Source organism: Corvus hawaiiensis, chromosome 3 (assembly GCF_020740725.1).
Source record: "Corvus hawaiiensis isolate bCorHaw1 chromosome 3, bCorHaw1.pri.cur, whole genome shotgun sequence".
Taxonomy (NCBI): domain Eukaryota; kingdom Metazoa; phylum Chordata; class Aves; order Passeriformes; family Corvidae; genus Corvus; species Corvus hawaiiensis.
In genome coordinates, this window is record NC_063215.1 from 89,728,213 (window position 1) to 89,749,206 (window position 20,994).

The 20,994-nt window shown below is 46.1% G+C and overlaps 1 non-coding gene across 1 annotated transcript; it reads left to right on the top strand.

Annotated features, from left to right (window-relative positions):
* Positions 1–4,584: 4,584 nt before the first annotated feature.
* Positions 4,585–4,671, top strand: TRNASTOP-UCA. The gene has a single exon. It is a non-coding gene; the product is annotated as a tRNA-Sec (tRNA).
* Positions 4,672–20,994: the final 16,323 nt, after the last annotated feature.

The following is a 20,994-nucleotide window of genomic DNA, read 5'->3' on the forward strand; positions in this document are numbered from 1 at the left end:
AGAAAGGAGAGCTTTGCTAACTGATTACATCCTCGTTTCCTTACTGTGGTCAGTCAGTTGCTGCATGCCAGAAACAGCTGGTACGATTGATAGATAAGCACACGTCTCGATGGATCTGTCTGCTCTAACCACATCCATCCCTGTGGCTACAAGACAGGCAGTTCTAAAAAGGAGTGAAACAACACAGAGCAGTTTTGGTACCAGTACTAGTACTCTGGAAACACTAATGCAGGGCATACCGACTTTTCCCATATTTCCTACAAAATACTGCAGGTCTCCATGAAGAAAGCCAGGATGGTCCCAATCCTCCCTGTCAGTCCCGCAAGACAGTACATCCCACAGCCCACCAACCTCTGCAGATATGGCAGTTCAACTGCTGGACCAAAAAGATGCAGGCCTCAAGACCCCGAGTTATCAGGACCTCTAAGCAAGGCTCCATGCCCTGCGCTGACATGGGGTTGGGTCTAACAATAGCACCTGAGACTAGCCAAGAAATCTGCAAGAAATGTGGGCTCTTTGAGGACGAGCATGAATGCATTTGGAATTTTACCCCGTTTTGATTAAAGCTCTCTGCACCTTGAGTTCAGCATTTTTGGATGGACTGAAGGCATTCTTCAAATGCAACAGCACAGTTAAGTAATAAAATGCCTCAGGATCACCTCTACTCCAAGCACATTGCCCTCTTTTAAGCAGCACACCATGACAAAAGTCATCTCAGGCCAAATTTCTCTTCAGTTTGAGTCACAGGAGTGTCATCAGAGATTGAGTTAGCTCCGTTTTTTAAGTGAGTAGAAGATGTCCAATTTTATTTTGGTTTTTGTCTTTTTTTTTTCTGTTCTAGTTCCTGGAATCTGGTTTGTAGAAGTGGCCCTTCCCTTGCTGTGAGCTCACGCTTTGAGTGGGCAGGAGTGTTCGAATAGCATCTTCTTTGACCTTTCTGGTACTGAGATGCTCGTTGCTGCCTTTTTTGTAAGTTTCTGAGAAGCTCTCACAAGCGTCTGTCCCCCCCCCCCCCCAAATCTCCTGAACTGCATCTGCAGCATCCAACAACAGTCCCTCTGGAGGGCAGCGTGGCTCTCACAGTGACGACACCACACTCCTAATTTGTTCCAGCCTGTTTCACACTGACATTTTAGCACTGACGTCATCAGCTGCTGAAATTTCATTGCTGCTGCTAAGAATAACAGCCCTCCTCATCCCCCACCTTACACCAAATAATTATTTTAATACTGTAGGGACCTAGGCTTATCTTTTCTGACACAAATCAGGTTCTGGTGGTTGGAAGAAGTAGTAAGAGCAAAGCATTGCAGATGCTTTTATGTTCTGTCAGCCTAGGACAGAAAAAAACCCCAACACAAAGATAAAAAGTGTATTGCTAAGCTGTAAGAGTGCTATAAAAAATGAACAGGAAAAGTTCAGACTAATTTGTTTTAAAGCTTCTTTGTCAGAAAGTCCTAGGCATTGTGAATTGCCTAACTAGCCTAGGCTACAGTCTGCCCCAGAAGTCCCTTACAATGGCCTTCCAAATTCTCCAAGGCTTTGTACCTTGAATATGTGCTTATACTGGTGCAGCGTGGGCATAAAGTTCTGCCAAATCACAATATCCCATTGACTTTGGGGTCTGAACCAAATCCTGTCGATTTCTGTGGGAGGATTTCTATTAACTTGAATGGGCATTGAATCAAACCTAAATTGGCAGTGCTCTGCACCCATTTGGCACAGTGTAGTTCTCTGCATAAGGTAGAGAATCAGGTCCAAAGACACTGAGAAATGCTTTAATTAGGAGCATTATTGAGGAGAGCAAGCTTTTCCATCATTAAGCCGATAAACTGAATTTGTTCTATAACTTTTAATAGCAAAGGGTCAGATTTTCAGACACTTGATCTAAAGATGACGCCGAATGCTTACAGGATTTCCACGAAATGTTATAAGGCAAATCAGATGCTGAGAAGCATTAACAGGTCTCTTCACTTATTTACACGCTTTCAGAAATCCTAGGAGCTACCAACTGGTCTTTCTTGTAGGCTTATAAATCTAATCAGAAGTTATGAAATGACCATTACCTGCAGCCAGCAGCCAGGTCTATTCACCAGTTCCTGGTCAGGCCTGGGCCCTCATAGGCACAGGGAGCAGCAGCTGCAGTAACTGCACCAAGTATTGCCTATAGGTACCTGCCCCCCCATTCCTCACAGAAGGAGAATGGCACCTCTGTCAGGCACAGCAAGTCATCCACAGTCCCTTCTGGGCAGAGGTGACAAAGGCCACTAAAAACCAGACACACAGAGGTCCTGGAAATGCTATTTTCAGCCTCTGCTGGGAAAGTCAGTGGCTAGCACAGCTTCAGCTCCAGAAGCAGACCTGAAGCTAGACAGACCAGCATCCGGTCAAGGAGAAAACTCTCACAACTGCTTTGTTACTGCTTCCCCATCAGCTCCGAGGTCCACATCATTTCCTATGTTGCTGCTGACCCTCTCAGGCACCTTCCTCTACTGCTTGATCTTTAGCAACTGCTGCCCTCATTATCTCCGGATCTCCCTTCGCTGCAGAATAAGGGAAGTTTTAGGAGCTGGCATTTCTGGTGGATCCTTTGGTTCCTCGGCTGGACTTATTTTGTCTGGATACTATTTTTAATTTGGACTTCAGTGCTTGGCATACTTTTTCTGGAAAGTACAGGCAGATTTATCATAAGCCATGAGAGACAGACATCCCTGCTTAAAAATACTGGAGGCTGCAAGAGAGAGAAGATGAAAGCAGCACTATCACACTAAGAAGCCTTCCCATGAAGTGTTGCAGGGAAAGAGATCCAGAAAAGGTTGATGCTAGAGAGGAAAGCAAAGAGAAAGTGAAAGTGGTGTCAAGCCGAGCCTTGAACGCGAAGCACAGAAGCTAGGAATGTCTGCTCCGACCCCTGGCAGCCATTCTCGTTCAGCCATTCTCGTTCAGCCTGAATCGGTCAGCAGGGTCACATGCCGATGGGCTGACAGGAGCATATCTCTGAGCTGGCGTGCCTCTTCCGGCAGACGTCAGGATGGACTTGGCTGGAAGCCTACGGGGTAGTTCGGACACCTGATTTCCTCAACCCCCGTGCTAACCTCTTCCTCTCTTCCTCCTCATGACTAATTTCCCTCCACCTCCTCCTATGCACACCCCGAGATCCTCACCCCGTGCATTTTTATGCACAAAAGACACTTGTTAAATTACACCACCTGCTACTGGGATAAGTATCAGGTAAAGAGATAGGAATGTACTGAGGAATGTGACTCCTACAAAGCAAGGAAACAAAGAAAAATTTCTGCCCTGCATTGGCAGGCACAGAAGCAGCTCTCAAACCATCTCCTTCTGGTAAGAGCCCTGCTTCTAGGTTGAGGTGCTCTTAAAAAAACCCATTTAAGTTGCTAAAGAAGTTGCTCACTACAAACAGTAAGGCCTCAGATATGCTCATGTCTGTCTGGGGAGTCAGCAGGCCAGGTCATACCTGAGCTGGTTCAGCTCCAAGAGGGTAAGCCATGACTTGAAGCCATGCACTGAAAGCAAAGCTGTGCCCAGCAGCATTCCTGGGTGTGAGTGGGAACGGTGCTGCCCCACCATATACTTTTTGCTTTCTTTTGCTGACATCTACAAAACTGCTCCCAGCTTCGGGCTGCGGCTCTGGTTCTGTCCTGTACCACTTTTACTGTGATACTGCTCCACTGAGTACCAATTTTGAGTCTAAGCTTCCCCAGGGCGAGCAAGAGGGGGAATGGGCCTAGGGGGTTTTTTGTTGCTTACACCAAAAAGAATTATCTAATTAAAAATCACTGGAAACCACATGCATTTGCAGAAATGGCTCTGCTTCAGAGGAATCTCTCGAGGCAAATAAGTGAGTAATTCTTCAAGGGTTTATGAAAATAGCCTCTATAGTTACACTCACTGGGATAAAATTACAAGTGTTTTCAATCCTCATACTTCGGGGCATAAGTTGATCCTCAGCTGGGGGCCAGGGAGGAATTTCCTCCCAGAGGATATTATTGTTCTGAGATGTATCTCATGGGAGATTCACATCCTCCAAAGTATCTGGCATTAGCCACTGGAGGTAAAAAAGAAAAAAAAAAAAAAAAGGGAAAAAAGAAAAGAAAAAAAAAAAAGGTACTGCTCAAACCGAGCCCGTGCCCTGGTCTCCTCGCATCACACCTCCGGGCCCGGGCCGCCCCCGTTGTTGCACAAGCTGCCCCGTCCGATGTTGTAAGGGTCCCGGAGCTCCGGGAAGGGCGCGGAGCGGCCCCGCTCCTTCTGGGAAGCGCCGTGACTCACCCGCCGTCCTGGGCCCTTCCCGGAGCGCCTGGCGCCCCGCCCCTCCCTCGGGGACAGCCAATCAGCGCCCTTGTATTTGCATGAGCGCCCGGGTGTCTCTGGGATAGCGGCGGGGCCTCGCCAGCCGCCCCCTCCCTCTGTCCCGCCGCCGCCGCGCTCTCTGCTCCGTGGGGGACGTTTCCGCGCTGGGAAAGGGCGGAGGGCGCGCTCTTGGGGGAAAACACTGCTCACCCTTACCTAGGGGCAAAGTACCTAGGGGAATTCATATATGGTGTTGAGTGGACGTAGGAAATTGCCCGGATGACCCTCAGTGGTCTGGGGTGCAGGCTTCAAACCTGTAGCTGTCTAGCGACAGAGTGGTTCAATTCCACCTTTCGGGCGGGGCGCTGGGAGTGGAGCTCCTGGTGTGCAGAAACCTTTTGTCCCGGGAGACGGCCGGCAACGCCAAGACCGACCATCCCCAGGGGCAAAAGGCAGCGCCCGCCACGCCATCCCCAAGTGCCGCCACTTTACTCTTCTTCCACCTTATTCCCACGGCACTCGAGTGCTGAAATGGCAGTGTGCCAAGCACAGCCGAAGGACAGTTCAGGTTTTAATTGGATTTTTCTGCTAAGCAGATCTTTGTTAAACTGTGTCACATGTCCTACAAGAACAGAAAAGAAGTAAATAACAGAAGTCATTCTCTAGATCTGCTCCATATTGACGATAACCCATCTCCCACCCACGCTGCAACAAAGATGCTTCACTTCAGCAGTAAGCACGGGTGCTAATAATGTCACCCAGCCCCACGAAAAATAAAGGTTACCATCAAGCTAAAAAACATATTCTGCAAGCAGAAGGCATTTATTTTGTGATATTCTGATACGACAACTCTCCAGTCAGTGATTTGTGGAGCCCCTAGTTAGGACAACACCCTGACCACCCCCACCACAGGGGACAGCGAGGATTGGAAGGGCATTTTCACATTATCTCCTGGCCCCACAAGTAAGAAGGGTGATTCTGCCTGGTGAATTACAGAATACTGACTGAATTATCAGATCTCCCGTGTTCCTGGTTGCTTTTTGAGGGGTGCAGTGCCATCCAGAGTTAGGTAGGTAAGCACCCCTGAGGATCTAAGCCAGAATGACTGTGCTTCTTTTACATGGAATGAGTCACTCCAGCTGAAGACCTAGGAGGAGAAGGGATGGGCACTGGGAGCCCTGAGACCGTTCCTGATGGCTGCTACTTCTGCAACCCCTGAGCTGGTTGGAGAGGAGCAGCCTTGACTCTAGCAAGGCATGTTGCTCCAGGAATACACTGTCCCATTACGGGAAATCTAGGGGGAAAAGCCCCTCTGAAGCTCCCACAGTGCGTGCCAACTTCTCCATGGCCTTGCAGATGTGCATGCACAGCTGGGAGCGAGTCCCAGATGGCCATCTATGTGCTCCGTGCCGCTCTGCTTGCCAGCCAGCCTGCTCTGCCCATGATGAACTTTCTATGTGGAATTTCTCTGCGGCCTCAGAAATTGGTATCTGCACTGCAGTTTGGCTGGGGGGTTTGTTTTGGGGGTGAGGGAGAGACTGGGAAAGGCCTTTGCCCAGTAGTGGGCAGCTGAGAATGTTAGCGCTCTATGTCAGTTACCAAGCAGAACATAATACGGCTCTTTCATGTGGTGTTTATAACTGAACATGCTGTTTTGTGTCAGCCTGATTTTTTTCCTTCCAAGAAGTAGTTTTGGATTAAATTATGACAATTACATTCTTATATTCACACACACACACCCCCGCCAGCCCCCACCCTTGCCCTGCGTGCACACAAACACAAATGGAAATTATGTGCTCTGAGCGCGATTTGAACTATACAGCCTGGGATCTGTGCCTGGCATTGAGTTCCCTTTTTTTTCCACCAGAACAAAAAGGCCACATCTACTCTGTACTCTTTCATTGCCTTAGGAAAAAGTAGGATGGTCAGATTGCTGGTGTGGGTGATTTGTCCCTCATGGAGCTGATAGGCATGAGACTTCCAGGCATGAGACTTTCAGGCACGAGAGAAGAGGCTGGGGAGCCTTGCCTGGGGAGGTTGTGGTAAGCAGTGCAGGGACCTAGCTTTGTGAAATCCCCTGTGACTCCTTACTCTGAACTGCTTACACACCCCCAGTCTGGCTCCTGTACCTGGGCAGTGCCTCATCCGGTGGGTTACACAGGCACAAGCAGGAAGCAATCCTGTCTTTTTCGGCTGTGCCCTGCAGGGCTGCACCTCTAGCACATGGCTGAACACAGAGAAGCACGGGTGTTCATTAGGACAAGAGACATGGCAAGGCTGCTCTTGCAGCCTTTAGCTGACACAGTGGGTGGGACAGGGCCTTAGGAAACAGTGCTGTTATATATATTTTATATATATTTCATTATATTTCAGTGCTGTTTTTTAAACACTGGTTGGAGGAGAACACCAGTGTGGAGCCCCGTGTAGATGATCTGTCTGTAGGAGGGACATTTTGTACAATGCCATCCATGTCTCATCTGAGTCAGCTTTGTTTGGAGTCACTATTAGTCAGGCAAAGCTTCCAGTGTTTGAACCTGAATGTCACTTTCTTCCCTGACAAAGGGCCAAATTAAGAGGAGCCAAAGGCCTCGCCACTGGTTAGAAGGCAATCCAGGGGTTACTCAAAGCCAAAATGCACGAGAGCCTGGATCCTTAGTCAAACATAATCTGCCTCCTGTTGTTTTCCCCATGGAGTCACAGCACGGTGAGGAGGATGTGCTGGTGACAGATGGCTGACACGACTTGCTAAGCGTAAGGGTGACTGGGCTGTGACTCAGCAAGGGTTTGGTTACAAGAGACTGGGAGCATGTGCTTTTGCACTGGTAGCAGTGGTCCTAGCTGGATCTCCTCCTGGGAAGATCAGGCATGGGGTCTCATGTGAAGCCTGTGACGGCCATCTTCCATGGGAGGGAAGCAGGCACATGTGGCCTATTAGAACAGAAAGTCAGGCTCCTAAATTACTGTTTACATTTGCAATGGATAATGTTTGAGTGTGTAGAAATACATGACTTGCCAGTGGTGCTTAGATGTCCTACTGGCCTTCAGAAAGGAAACATCCTGGCCTAGAAAAATCACCATCTTGCTTGGAGGGAGTAGGACTTGGAATTGCAGTTGAGTCACTAGAGGGGGACAAAGACCTAGCCTGGATATGTATCCATCTACCACTTCCCCCAACTGCAGCTGTGGGAGACACCTTGGAGAGGCAGCTGCAGAGATGGCCCTGGTCTTTCTCAGGTTTGAAGGTGCCCAACTGCAGGGAGAGTTTTCCAGAGGCTGAGCATGCAGGTGGGGACTGCATGAAGCCACTCCTTTTCCCTCAGAAGGATGATGGCACATGTATGTGCACGAGTACGTTAGCAGCCTTTATTTTGGCTCTTCCAGCATTTCTGCCTACCTAGAGTCAGTTGGTCCACAGATGGCCCAGGCTTTCAAAGGCTAAATTCCAGGCATTGCACAGCACAAAACAGTGTCACCTGGGCAGAGGACACAGACAATCATGTATGGTTACAGGCAAATGCCATTCTTCTCCTTTCTCCTCTTTTACGAATGGAGGAGAGCTGAATTCTCAGGTCTGGATAGGTAGCAGGTGTTACTGTCTCTGTGAGTTAAAGATGTCATGGAAATACTGGAGGTCTTGACCAGAGTGTACCTGTGTGCATCCCACATGCGCACAGAGAGCCCAAGTGGCTGTGGCTGTGGCTTGCGAGTGACATATTGACCTGGAGTGCTTAAAAGCTACTCCACACACTGTCCTGGGGAAATGGAGACCGTAATGACTCACACAAATGGATCGTGATGTGCAGCCCTCAGCCCAGCCAGGCTATGTGTGGAACCAAGACACTCCCGTTTTCTCCCCTCCAGCATACTTCCCTGACCAAATCCAGGACTGAGCCATTTGGCTCTGACTGGAGCTGGTCAGAACATGTTTTTCTTTTCTTCTCTTTTCCCCTCCTTCACCCTTTGGAAAATGTTGACATTTCAGCAAAGGGCTGAAAACCCAAACCCTGAATATTTTCCATTGGAAAACGCTGGGGGAAAGGGAGAGGAATAATCCCCAAACTGCCAACAGTCAAGTCTCTTTTGCTTTTAAGGCTTCTGGGTTTATGCAAGGAAGGCATATTTGGAGGTCAGTGAACACTTTTTAACGAAAATACCTGTTCTCTCAAAACCAAATTTTTCACTAGAAGTGTTCCAACTGGCATCATTTTCACTGGTGATGGTTTGGACACTCTCTACATCTAATTTTGTAAAGGACCTGAAAAAAATTTAATTCATTTAATTGGAATATAAGGCACAAATGACACTCTCACAGCACAATTGATACTGGGTATTTGTATTCTCAGTATCACCAGACTATACCGTGATATTCTTTCTTTTTTAAGAGCAAGAGCAAGTTTGGAACCTTGTCTATGGAAACACCCTGCTCCCACAGTTCCAGCTGAGTTGCCTCAGACCTCAGAGCACATTCCTGAAGGGAACCTACCTTTCACAAGGTCACATCAAAGGCTGCAAAGGAAGCAATGTGCACTGAAAGCCGTGTTACCTGCAAGTATCCCTTGAGTAACTGATAGCGTAGAACACTTACAGAGCATTTTATTCTGGTGTCTTCAGCTGATTTAAATTTCTGTCTGAATTGTAATGTAGACCTGAAACATGTTTCATCTTGGTTTTGCATATTATTCTGCTTTCCTGTAAGTTAAAAATAAAAAAGAAAAGGGACAATGTTAGCATAACAGAACACACATATTTGTAGGGGATTAATTATGCCCTAAAACCTTCACTAAATGTGGCTAATAGCAGGTTAGAGTTTATAAAAAGAAAGATCTCAAAATGGGCATACACTGGTCATAAATAAATTGAGGCTCCAGACTTGCAGAAACTTTCAAAACAACAGCAGAGTGAAGTTCAGAATAACCTCCAAAGAAAAGCAATGGGAATAAAAAGTTCAACTGTTTGAAGACAGATCTTTATCAGTTGTGGGATATCATGACAGCAAAGGAATAGATTTGATCACACAGACAACCCTTTTAATTTATCGTGCCACTTACCCCATTATTTTCCACGCTGAAGCTTCCCAGTTACTATTTATATTCTCTCTGGTATGATTTAGCAATTGCACTGCTGCACTTCATTCTGATTTAGTACAGCTCCCTGTCCCCTGTCACTCCCAGGTTTTTCTGAACTAACCACCTGTGTTTGAATTCAGTCAGCACCAAAGAAGGGGCATATCTGACTTCATCAAATCCCTGGTTTTTATTCTTTCCAGTTTAGGAACATGTCATTGTAATTGTTAAACCACATAAAGCAGAGGGTTTAGAAAGAAAATGATGCAAAAATCTCAGTTTTGGACCTCACCTTTGTTGGTTGGGGACAACTAAATTGCATATTGATAAAAAGAACAGGCACTGAATGTCTTTGATAACTTAGTGGCAAGAAATACAGAGCTCCCAAGCATCTGCATTGGTGCTGTACATGCTTTCTCATAATTTTTCAAGATAAGCAATTTTTCACTTACAGAACCTTACTCTTGAATTAATAAAGTCAAAAGATCAAGAGTTTTAGCCCCTGACCTTGGAAACACAATGACATGCAAGATGCCATGGCAGAAACCTGAGGAAGTGCCATCTGGAGCTGCAGAGCTGTAACTAGCCATTGAGAAGCCACACACACATAGCTGAGATGTAGCTATGAGCTGTTCTTGCTCAGTACTAGGGGGGAAGATGCAGAAACAAGGAGATCCCAAATAAGAAGATAAAGAGTCAAATGAATCATTCTGTCACTGTGTGAAATGTAATGACTGGGAGAGCAAACAGATTAAGCCAGGGTTTATGACTGTTAACATTCACAGAAACATGTTCCAGAAATTCAGCTTTCAGAGAAAAATTGGATTCTACTTTCCTTCTGGTAATTTAAAGAGGCAACAATCTGTTCATATGACCTTCAGATTGGGCTGGTACAGGGACTGAATCCTACAATAAAAACTGAAGAATGGCCTTTTGGGGCAGAGTAATGGTCCTCCCCACCCAGCACTCTGCTCCCAGCTAGGGCAGGGTCCAGGGAGCACACACACACCTGGACACTTCCCTCCCCTTGCTGTTTTCTCAGGATTCACCTTTACTGGATTGGGAGGTTAGATTACACACTTTGCCTGTTCCTTTTAGTGTCGTTTTATGGACCTGTTGCCTGCAAATTTGTTTAATCCCATTTTGAGCCCACTGATGCTCTCTGCCTCTGCAGCCTTCCAGGCCAGCAACTTCCAGAAGTTCTCTACCTAATGTGATGTAATTTCTTAAACTTAAAAAATTTAAGAAATTAGTGCTCCCTGTTCTGCTGCTGATGGATTGGCTTCTAATGGCTCTGCATTCATCTCAGCCACCCTGATTTAGTGAATCCAGTCCTTAGCCACCGGAAAAATAGGGAAGCATTGCAATACTGGTTGCTCAGCTCGCTTCAGACCCTGACGCTTGCTGACCTGCCCAGAGTGGTTTTGTGCCTGGAGCACTCTGGCTCAGGGGAGAAAAATGATGGCAAAGCAAATGGAGTGCAACTCTCTCCCAGGGCTGTGCTCCCCCCGCAGCTGTTCACCGGTGACGCAACGGGTCCCCTTTGCGGTTAAGAGCGGGACGCTGATGGCCCCATCCTTATCCTGGGGCTCTGCAGTTCCGGGCCCAGCAGGGGGCTGCAAAGCAGCAAGCAGGATTTCGGGGAGGGTAGGCTGGCAGCCCTGGCGGGGGTGTCCGGGGCATCTTCCAAAGTGGCTTTAATTAATGAGCACATGTGCAGCGAGGAGAGTTACAGCATCCCACTCAAATTGTTGACTTGGAGCCGCTTCTGGAGACAGCCGTATTCTGCTCATTAGGAAAGAGCTTTTTTGCAATGCCCTTGGATTGGACAGCTCTTGGATTGCACCACGAGATCAAGTCCACGTACGGGCTGCCTGCCTTTCGACTGCCAGCTCCAAGAGGGTTGTTTTTCTTGTCTTCTCATTCTCAAGGAGTGCTCAGCCAGATGGCCTGTTTTCGAATGCACTGTGCGTTGGTTGGATGTGTGTTTGGAGAGTCTGCCAGCTTCATGAGAAGGAAGAAAGAGCAAAAGAAAGGGAAAAAAGCACCATTTGGTATCTATCTCTGGGACCCAGCCAGAGTTGAGGCTCTGTTTGAAGAAGGGGGGAGTCTTAAGAAGGAAACTCTAGACAAAATTGAAAGCTGGAAAAACTTTCAAGCTTGACAGACTGGGAGACTGAAGTTCTGTACAACATCCATCCACTACCTGGCTCCATTGCAAACGTGTAGCAGACTTCCTCAAAAACAACAGTAAGAGCAAGCACAAGCACCAAGTGTCTGTCTCTGCTCTCCCAGTGTACCTCACCTGTGGGCTGGGATGTGGAGAGGTGACCCAGCCAGCTGCCCACAAAGGCTGGGTAATGCTGCCTGTGGGTTTTGGGATTTTGCTCTCAGTTCACCAAAACCAGAAATTACAGCATGCCACCTGGGCACATCAGCTCAGGAAGAGGAGCTGCAATGGAGTAGTACGAAATACCCATCACCATGGCCCAACTCTTGAATAAGCTAGCCTTAATTAGTAAATTAAGCCAGGCCAATGTCATTTTCTTGCACCCCCTGATGTTCATTTCCCAGAAACACCTTCTATTGATTCAGTGCAGCAAATAAATACAGGCCAAACCAGAGCAATGGCTTTTTCCAGCACTCACTGGCAAATAATTTGAACCTGATAAGAAAAATCTGTTGTTGAAGGAGAGAGGGAAGTTTTGAAGTTTGGGTGGATTGTGCTTGGCTTTGTTTTCTTAACTAGATGTCATGTTGTGGTAACCACATATTGTTCCAAGCAGCAGGAGGAGGTCTTGTTGAGCAGAGCTGGAGAAAGCCACATTTGTAGCCATCCCCACCGGCTGACACGCCACTTTGTCTTGCAAGCAGGCTTGTCTGCTCACTTACTGAAACTGTGGCACAAAGACCATGGTTGCAGGAGCACGTGTGTCTGTGCAGGTGGGTTTGGTAACTGCAAACCCCACTTCTCTGTTGATTGCACCAAATTATTTTCATTGAAGTGATCAGAGTTCATGGGTCCTGGGTGAGCAGTGTGGCCCTGGCAACACTGGCTGGGCTCTGTGTTGCAGACACTCTGCCGACAGCCGGGGCAAAAGGGGCTCTTCTCTCTCCTGATGTGGGACACATCTCTGGCCAAGCCTGCTGCTGTCCGCAGCGTGTCAAAGCCCTGTGGCTTCTCAGGAGTTCCTGGCTGTCACTACTCCAGGTCCAAAGAGGTACACAACATTGACTTCACAGCAGTCACAAGGCCCCACCATGTAAAGAACAGGACCTTTCCCCACACACAAGGAAACATCCTCAGCTGTTGCCAAAATAATGTCTCTGACCTAGAGGTGCAGATGCCATCCTGGAAGGGAAGGAGGTTTAGCTGGCTCAAGACAGTGATTACACCACACAAATACATTCTTGCATGGGTAGGAAGGCTGCACAAAGAGACTGCCTCCCTTCCTACTCCAACAGGACCTAGTTTTGGTAAATGACCCTGGCATAAAAAAGCAGGCCGCGGTACCTACATTCACACTTAAGATCATTACAAGAGGATGGATTTTCTGTGCCAGAAAACAAGGCGCAAAAGTCTAACAGTAAATTCAGCCATTCTCTCTGGGGCTTTAGAGGGCTCATTACACCACTCAGGCAACTGCCTGATTGTCACCAACACTGTCACGGAGCTGATAAAGGAAGGATTTCTGTCTTTAATTGCACAGAAAATTCAGGGGTCTAGGAGTCACAGGATTGGGCTCCTCCACATTTGGGCTAGTTAGGCTAGTTACTGCACCTCTTGGCAAATGGAAATAATGATTACCACAACATTCACATGAGTACTGTTGGGAGAAGGTGGCTCCCAAAGAAAGGTCATCTGTGCACTTTGGGCGGGAGATCAGCCAGAAAAAACATCTAGCCGTCCACTCACCCAAGCTGCACTGGCTGTGTCAGACACAAATAGCAGCCTCTGCATTTTTCACATATGGTAGTTTTCCCCTGCTTTATTTCATTGCTCTAGGGCTGCCTGACTTGTGGACATGTGCATCTCCAGCACACTGCCCAACATGGCATGAGTTGACAGGCCAGTCTGAAAAAACAATTCCCTGTAAGTTATCTGGCCTAAGGTACAATTACATACCTAGCACTGTCCAAGGAGGGGAAGCTAGAAAAATTGCCCAAACATGGGATTTTGGAAATTTGTCTACTGTACAGAGAGATGAGGCCTGCCTTTTGGCACCAGTCCTGGCTGCTCCGCCACCAGCCTTTGTGTATAACTTTTTTAGCCACTCAGTACCTGGATGGGAGATCTCCAGCAGAGGAACCAGATGTTCAGAAAGTCATCTCTCCTGCTAGGGATAGGTCAGTACACACCTCAGCATGGCATAAGTAACATTGCACTGTCCATTAACAAGGGTCTTGAGTGTGGCTGCATTCGAGTTCAGCAGCACCCACTGAGGTACTGCAGAGGATGGCTCCAATTTTGCATCTGAGCAGTTAATTTAGGCAACATCCTCCTTCAATAGCTCAAGGTTTTCACAGGGACTGAACTCCCCAAACCAGTTAAAAAATGGCCACATTTCCGCTTCCTCCATGCATGGCCTCACTCTGCACCCAGAAGCTCTCAGAGCAAATTCTTAACTTCATTAAGAAAATCATGTTTCTAGCAAGAAGAGATGATGATGAGCACACACAGCTTCCATTTCCCACCTGTGGGGGAAAACTCCGTGTGCTACAATTCCAAACAACAGGAGATGAGATGATGGGCACAGGACAGAGCTGAACATCAGTACCAAGGATGTGAGGATCGAAGCTGGAGATCTGGTTTAAAGCCTAGATATACACAGAATGGACAGTGCCTGAGATCCATGCTGCTTATGTTGACAAGCTTACACAGGCTTGGAGTAATCAATCCTGTTCTCATGGAGTGTCTCACTCACATCCTTTCTCTCAGTCCATGAGCTTCCCATGGTTTTATTGGTGGTCCGTATCTTCTGTAGACCATATGTTTGACATTACTGGGGAATGCAGAGGTTAAAAAGATTGGAACTCCTTTTGAAGTTACGGGAAAGAAAAACTTTAGAGAATGACTTACAATTAGAAGTAGATCATCATTCAAATGCAGAGACCCATTTGACTCATAGCTGGAGTTGGATGTAAGGACAAGGATGGTTGCTTTAAAAATTCCCAGTCAAAGGTAAACCAGAAAACCATAAAGTGAAAGACAACAGAGCACATGTTTAAGAAGTGGAATTCTAAGACACAAATTCAATTCACTACCATGCTAACTGACTTTTAAACTATGACTACGCAGTAGTTCACAAGCCTGTTTTCAAAAAGGGCCTGCACATGCACACACATACAGGTAAATATAATATATGCAGTACTTATCCATATGTGATTTCTTGGCAGGCATTTTACCATGACCTTAGCAAGGCTTGAGGCTGCCTACCACAACATTCTTCTATTCCAGTTTGGATGTTATGGTCTGGGTGGGTAGACTAACAGACAGTAAAATACTGGTTTAGATGGTCAGACTTGGAGAGGACCAAATATATGTCATGCCCTACCTGGAGGCTGGTAACAGGGTGGGTACTGTAGCGGTCTGTCCTGGGGCCTGTCCTGTTTAAACATCTTTAGCAGTTGTCTGGATGAGACAGTGGAGTGCTTGCTCATCAAGTCCGGAGACAACATCAAAGTATTAGAGGGCAGTTGATATGCTTGAGTGCAGAGCTGCCATTCAGAGGGCCCTGGACAGGCTGGAGGAATGGGCTGAGAGGAACCTTATGAAATTCAACAAGGATAAATGCAAAATCCTGCACTTGGAAAGGAAGAGCCCCTGCAGCAGTACGGGCTAGGACTGATGGGAAGAGGAGCAGCTCTCCAGAAAAGGAGCTGGGTATGCAGGCAGAGAGTACGCTGGGTGTGAGCCAGGAGTGTGCCTTGGCAGCAAAAGAAGCCAAAGGCTGAACAGCCAGGAGGGTGACAGATGTGTTTATCCAGCTTCCCTAGGTACTCGGATGGCACTGGAGTACCAAACCCAGTTTTGGATCCCCAATGCGAGAAAAACATGGACACACTGGAGCAAGTTCAGCAAACACCACCAAGAGATTTGAGGGCAAGAGCCCTCTGAGGAGAGGCTAAGGGAACTGGACTTGTTTGGCCTCAGAAGAGATGGCTTTGAAGGAGACAACCAGCACCCTGACAGCTTTTACAAGGAAGTTATCAACAAGATGGAGCCAGGCTTTTCACCATAGGGCATTGTGGGAGGACAAGAGACAATAGACCTTAATTAAAATGGAAGATGTTTAGGCTGGCTTTAAGGAAATGCATTTTCACCATGAGAACAGCCAAATACTGCCCAAAGAGGTTGTGCAGCCACCATCCTTGAAGGTTTTCAGTACCCAACTGTCAAAAGCCCTGAGCAACCTATCCTCATCCTTTATTTGACCTTCTCCTTTGAACCAGAGGTTAATCTAAACACCTCCCAAAGTCCCTTCCAATCTAAGCAACCTGAGTATTTGGAAGGTTTTGTAAGGTATTTGGGAGCCTGAGCATTATCCACTTAAGGAGCAGACACAATACTATGTGAACTGATTGGCCAATCATTCTGCAAGCAGAAACTACTCAAACAAAAGCCACAGTGAATTTGCAAACTACTCAAACAAAAGTCACAGAATTTGCAAAAAGTTTTGTTTGCATAAATCAATTGATTGAAAATTTTAGACTAACAAGTAGTTGAACAAAAGTCTGTCTGTTCTTCACTGCCTGAGAAGAAATGCAATTTCAGTGAATTTATGACCCAATTAAACACTAGTTTTCCTTAATGCCCAGTAACCAGTTAGGAGATTGAAAGCTCTGTTTTCTCTGTGAGGGCTGTCTTCTACACATGAAAAAGAATGAGAATGCTAAATACCAAAGCAGCTAGAAATATTTCTTAGATTATTACTATGGTGTCTTCCAACAGAAAACTCAGATTGCTTCACTGCTGTTAATTAAGTATGCCTAGAAACACTTACACCGGGAAGTTTGATATCACCACCCCTTTTTACAGATGAGGGGAAAACAAGATATAACATTCAGAATTCAGGGTTACTCAGTGAATGAGGGGCAGAACCAGAAATAAAACCTGGGAATCCTGGCTCAGAGTCTCCTCTTATAATCTCTGAACAAAGCTTCTTTCCTGTAAAATTCCATCTAAGCTCTTCATAGAATAATTAGAGCCAATTTATTTCTTCACTCGTTAACAATGAAATCTGACAGGCTTTGTACTCAGGATGCTGAAGCTCAGTTAGGGGAGCAAGGCTCTTCTCCATGAGAGGAGGCCTGGAATGTCAGTCTTTAGGTGGCTTAGTAGGGGCATGGTTCCAGCTGCCAGGTACTTGAACTCCTGCCCAAATCCCTGTGACAAAGCTTGAAGGAAGAACTGGAATGTAAATGTGATTTACCATAAATGTTAGGGAAGGATTAGACAAATAGAAGCTGGTTTTGCAATGATAAAACTTTGCCTTCAGTGGCACTTAAGAAGTATGAAAGAACATTTACCTGCCTTGGTATTAGGTAGGTTTCTCCTTTCCTTTGGTTTCTTTTGCCCCCTTTTCAGGTGAACAGACTGAAAAAGCTCTGAGACACAGAGAGATTCATGGCAGTACTTCAGATGTGCCCCTCAATTCTACCTTCTTATGTTCCATCAGATCTGGAGGACACAAAGTTCCTCAGGGCTTACAGCTCACTTGCAGCTCACGAGCAGTGACTTGCACTACCTTGAGATGTGCAGTAAGGTCATGAGTCATTCTCCACCTCCCCTACCCAGGGCAAATGGCTCACCATCCACTCTGTCATCACTCCCAAGGTTTCCTCAGAGGTCAAGAAACTGGCACATGAAGAGCAAGAAGTGCTGACCACTCAATATTTTGAAACTCTGAGGGTTGCTCAGAACCTCTTAACTGCAGGCCACTACATTTGAAGCTAGAGCAGCCCATAGTAGGGAGTACATTTAAACATGTGCCCTATTTGCTCAGCATCCCATGATGGAGGCTCTGGTAGAGGAGGGCAGAGTCAAGATTTCCACATTAAAAAGCCTGACTTTTGCTGCTTTGAAATATTTTCCTTCTTCAAAGCAAAACAAGAAAGACTATTCTCACAGAGCTTAACGGGAGACTCTGCAGGCCCTCTGCCTTGCTCTCTTCAGCTTTTGGCAAAGTAGAGTTGAGGACACTGGCCATAAAGTCCAGACACCAGCAGAGGTGAGGGAGGGACCATCTTTTACAAGAGATCCTTGTGGAGTGTGGAAGCTCATCTTTCCTGTTTCTTCAATGTCATCTGCCCCATCTTTCCCAAGGCTCCAAGCTCCAGTCCAGTAGGTGACATGTTTGAATTGACTTTGATCATCTAGAAATAGTTTGCAGTTTGCTGTCCCCTTGTTCCAAATGAAGATTTATGGCTATACTTGGTTAACAAATCGCTTCTCCTTTGGCCCCAGATGTCTGCTGTAGCCCTTTCCTTGTAGCAAAGGGATGAAAATCTTGGGCATTTTCAGTCACCAGGACAGTGTGCATCACCTCCTGTAGTGGAAAACATTGACAGAAAAGCCCATTGTCTTAACATCTGGGGACAAATCACCCAGACTCCCTCAGTCCAGCATTACCTTGGTGACCTATGGAGCAGAAGTTCATACACACCTTTTCCTACAGGGATGATAAGGTTCCAGCCAAGGTCTGGGGAGTGTGAGGAGGCTGAAATCAGGGAATAGAGAGAAGGAAAGAACAGAGAAGAGCACTTATGTCTATCAAACCAAAACTAAAAGGTCTGGAGAACAAAGGAGGTTGGCTTTGGCTTTGGCTCAAGATCAAAGCCTGAAGGTGGCTGTGGCTTTCTGATCTTCTAGCTCGAAGTAGCAGAGGCTTTTTTTCTTATGATACTGACAGCATTGAGAGCTGCTTGCAAGAGTCCAAAATCTCAGGAAGAGAGCCACAAGGATATGAGCTTTCCCATCACTTGATTTTCATTTGGAGGGGATGAGGTTGGTGGGATTTGAGTATCATGTAGCAGGGAAGAGTTGAGGCTGCAGTACCTCAAAGGCTTCAGGGAGACCGAGAGCAAACACAACCACAATTGCCTATCTGTTTGTAGCAGGGTCAGGGGAGGCTACAGGATAGGGAAGGGGCTATTTCTTCACCAAGCTGTGTGTTCAGTGGAAACACAAGCTGGCAAGAAAGGAGAGTTCAGCTGAAGCCTAGAACGTGAAACTGAACAGGTGGCTTTCTAACAAAAAGCTAAATGGGAAATTCCTGAGTCTGCTTCATTGCAGCAAATGATGGCAAGCCAAGGAGAAGGGAACCGGGTTAATTTGAAATCCAGAGGGACTGGATACTCTGCTGAGCTAAAATTTGTGTCTTTGTTACATAGATACAGTTTTCTTGTGGGCATCTACCTTTTTCAAATGTGAATCAGAATGGCTGAGGACACTCTGGGGAGAGGACAGCCTTCTACAGTGTTGAAACTTTGCCCAGAAGTCACACCAGCCTTCTGTTTGTTCACAAATAACCCAGCACGTCAGTCACTGACCATGGAGCCTGGCAATTGAGACAAATCACTGGGACTGAGAGGTTAGACAGCACCAGATACAGTAACTAGCATCCATTGAAGCAGACATTTGAGCTTCTGGGGGTGATACACATCCCCTCCTTTTAGGAGATCCACAGTTCAGGAGTACAGTTGATGTATAGTATCTCTTCCAGAATTTCTTGCATATGAAAAGATTCTGGCAATCTGCTGGAAACCAGGAAAAGAACTGAGCTAACCCAAGAGGAGCTGGGTTTTATGTCCTTTTCCATCCTGAGGCACAGGAACATTTTTACAAGTTAGCATGTTGGTGTCTCCCTGTAGCACAGCTGGGATCAATGGCAGATGGCACCGGGGCTTGTCCAGAAGAAGGACTAACAAGGCATGAAAATGCCTTCCATGGCCAGTGGAGCTGTAGGAAAAGAGACCTCTGCAGCTGTCCACATTAACAACTCACAAATAATATAACTAACCAATAGGAAGGTTACTATAAATTCATCAGACAAATATTATTCAACCATCTGAAGAACAGCTTGACTAATGAAAAAGTTATTTGTGAATAATTCCAGAAGGATGATAACACATTGGGAAAAGTACAGAGAAGCGATACTGGGCTGATTAAGGAACTAGAAAGCAGGCCTTAGAGTGAAAGACTCCAGGAGCTCAATCTGCTCAAACAGAGGTCATGTGAAGGGTTGACTTGATCACAGTCTCTTAGTGATGACATAAAACCAGAGATTTGATAACTGAAACTGGATGAATTCTGACTAGAGAAAAACCTTGATATTTTAGAAGTGAGAGTAATTAATCAGTTTATGTAAGGCTTCTGGTAGATTTCTCCATTCATTTGCAATATTAAAAAAAAAAAATCCCCTGAAAGTCACTCTGCATTTCCAAGAAAAAGCAATTCAGAGTGATACTGCAGCCTATGGTTTGCAGGAGCTCAGACTAATGATATCACTGGCCCCTTCCCATTTTGCAATCTCTAAACTAATGAGCAAGTTACTCAAAACTGACAGCAGAATTGTATGTGGATTCATTGCATCATTTAGGTTGGAAGAGACCTCAAAGAAGGTAAGTAGCTGAACAGATACACCGTTTGTCAATGTTATTCAGCAGGCTCTAATTATGATGTTTGCAATGACTGAGCAGATCAATGGAAAGACTCCTAGTGACAACATCAACCTGAGTAAAGCACTATCTACAAGACACACCTTCACTCCCTTTGTTCTTCAAGGAGAAAAGTCCTCTTTGCAGATGCCTTTTGCCCCTTGCCGTACCTGTCTTTCTCTGCCTTCCACCAGCAAAAGGGACTTAACACTAACTCAGACAGGATTTAACTCACTAATGATTGCACAGTGCTTCAGGAGCCTCATTTGGGAGATTCAGTCTATTCCTGTGTGATCCCACTCACTGATTCTCTTAGACAAATGGGGGCAGGTACTTGCCTCCTTGTATCTGGCAGCTACTGCAATAACAGCTTCAAAAATAGATTTTGGCAGAGAATTAAAAAAAAATTAAGTCTCCTGACTTTAAAGGCTAGAAAAAGGATTAGAAAAGGCTGCTTCATCTGGTAATTCACAGAGAGATGGAAAGTTCCTTCAGTGATGACTGTGTATCATTCGTTGAATAGAGTCACTGCCTGAAACTGCCTTCCCAGTTCCATGTAGCTAGAAAAAAGTAAAAATGCTGTTCTTCTTGTGACCAAATGTGAAGTCACTCTTTGGATCATGGGATAATGTCATAAGGGCTTGGTCTGACTCATTTTAAGAGAGAAGATTTTCAAATCAGTGAACAAGGCAGTTCAGCATGGCAGTTCAGTCTCCAGCCTGTCAGTGGATTTCACATCTAAAATCATAACAAAAGCTGCTAGAAGGGAACAGGCCCACTGCTCAGCTGCCTTTCTTTGTGTATCTACTTGAACCCATCTTGCAGAGAGCTCTTAGCCTCTAGACTAAACACTGCTTGGAGCTGAAATAAATATGAATGAACAATGGTTAGGATGCTCGAGTCAGTTGGTAGTGTGGTAATGTGGTTGTACTGGATGAGAAGAGAGGGTGAAGAGACAGAA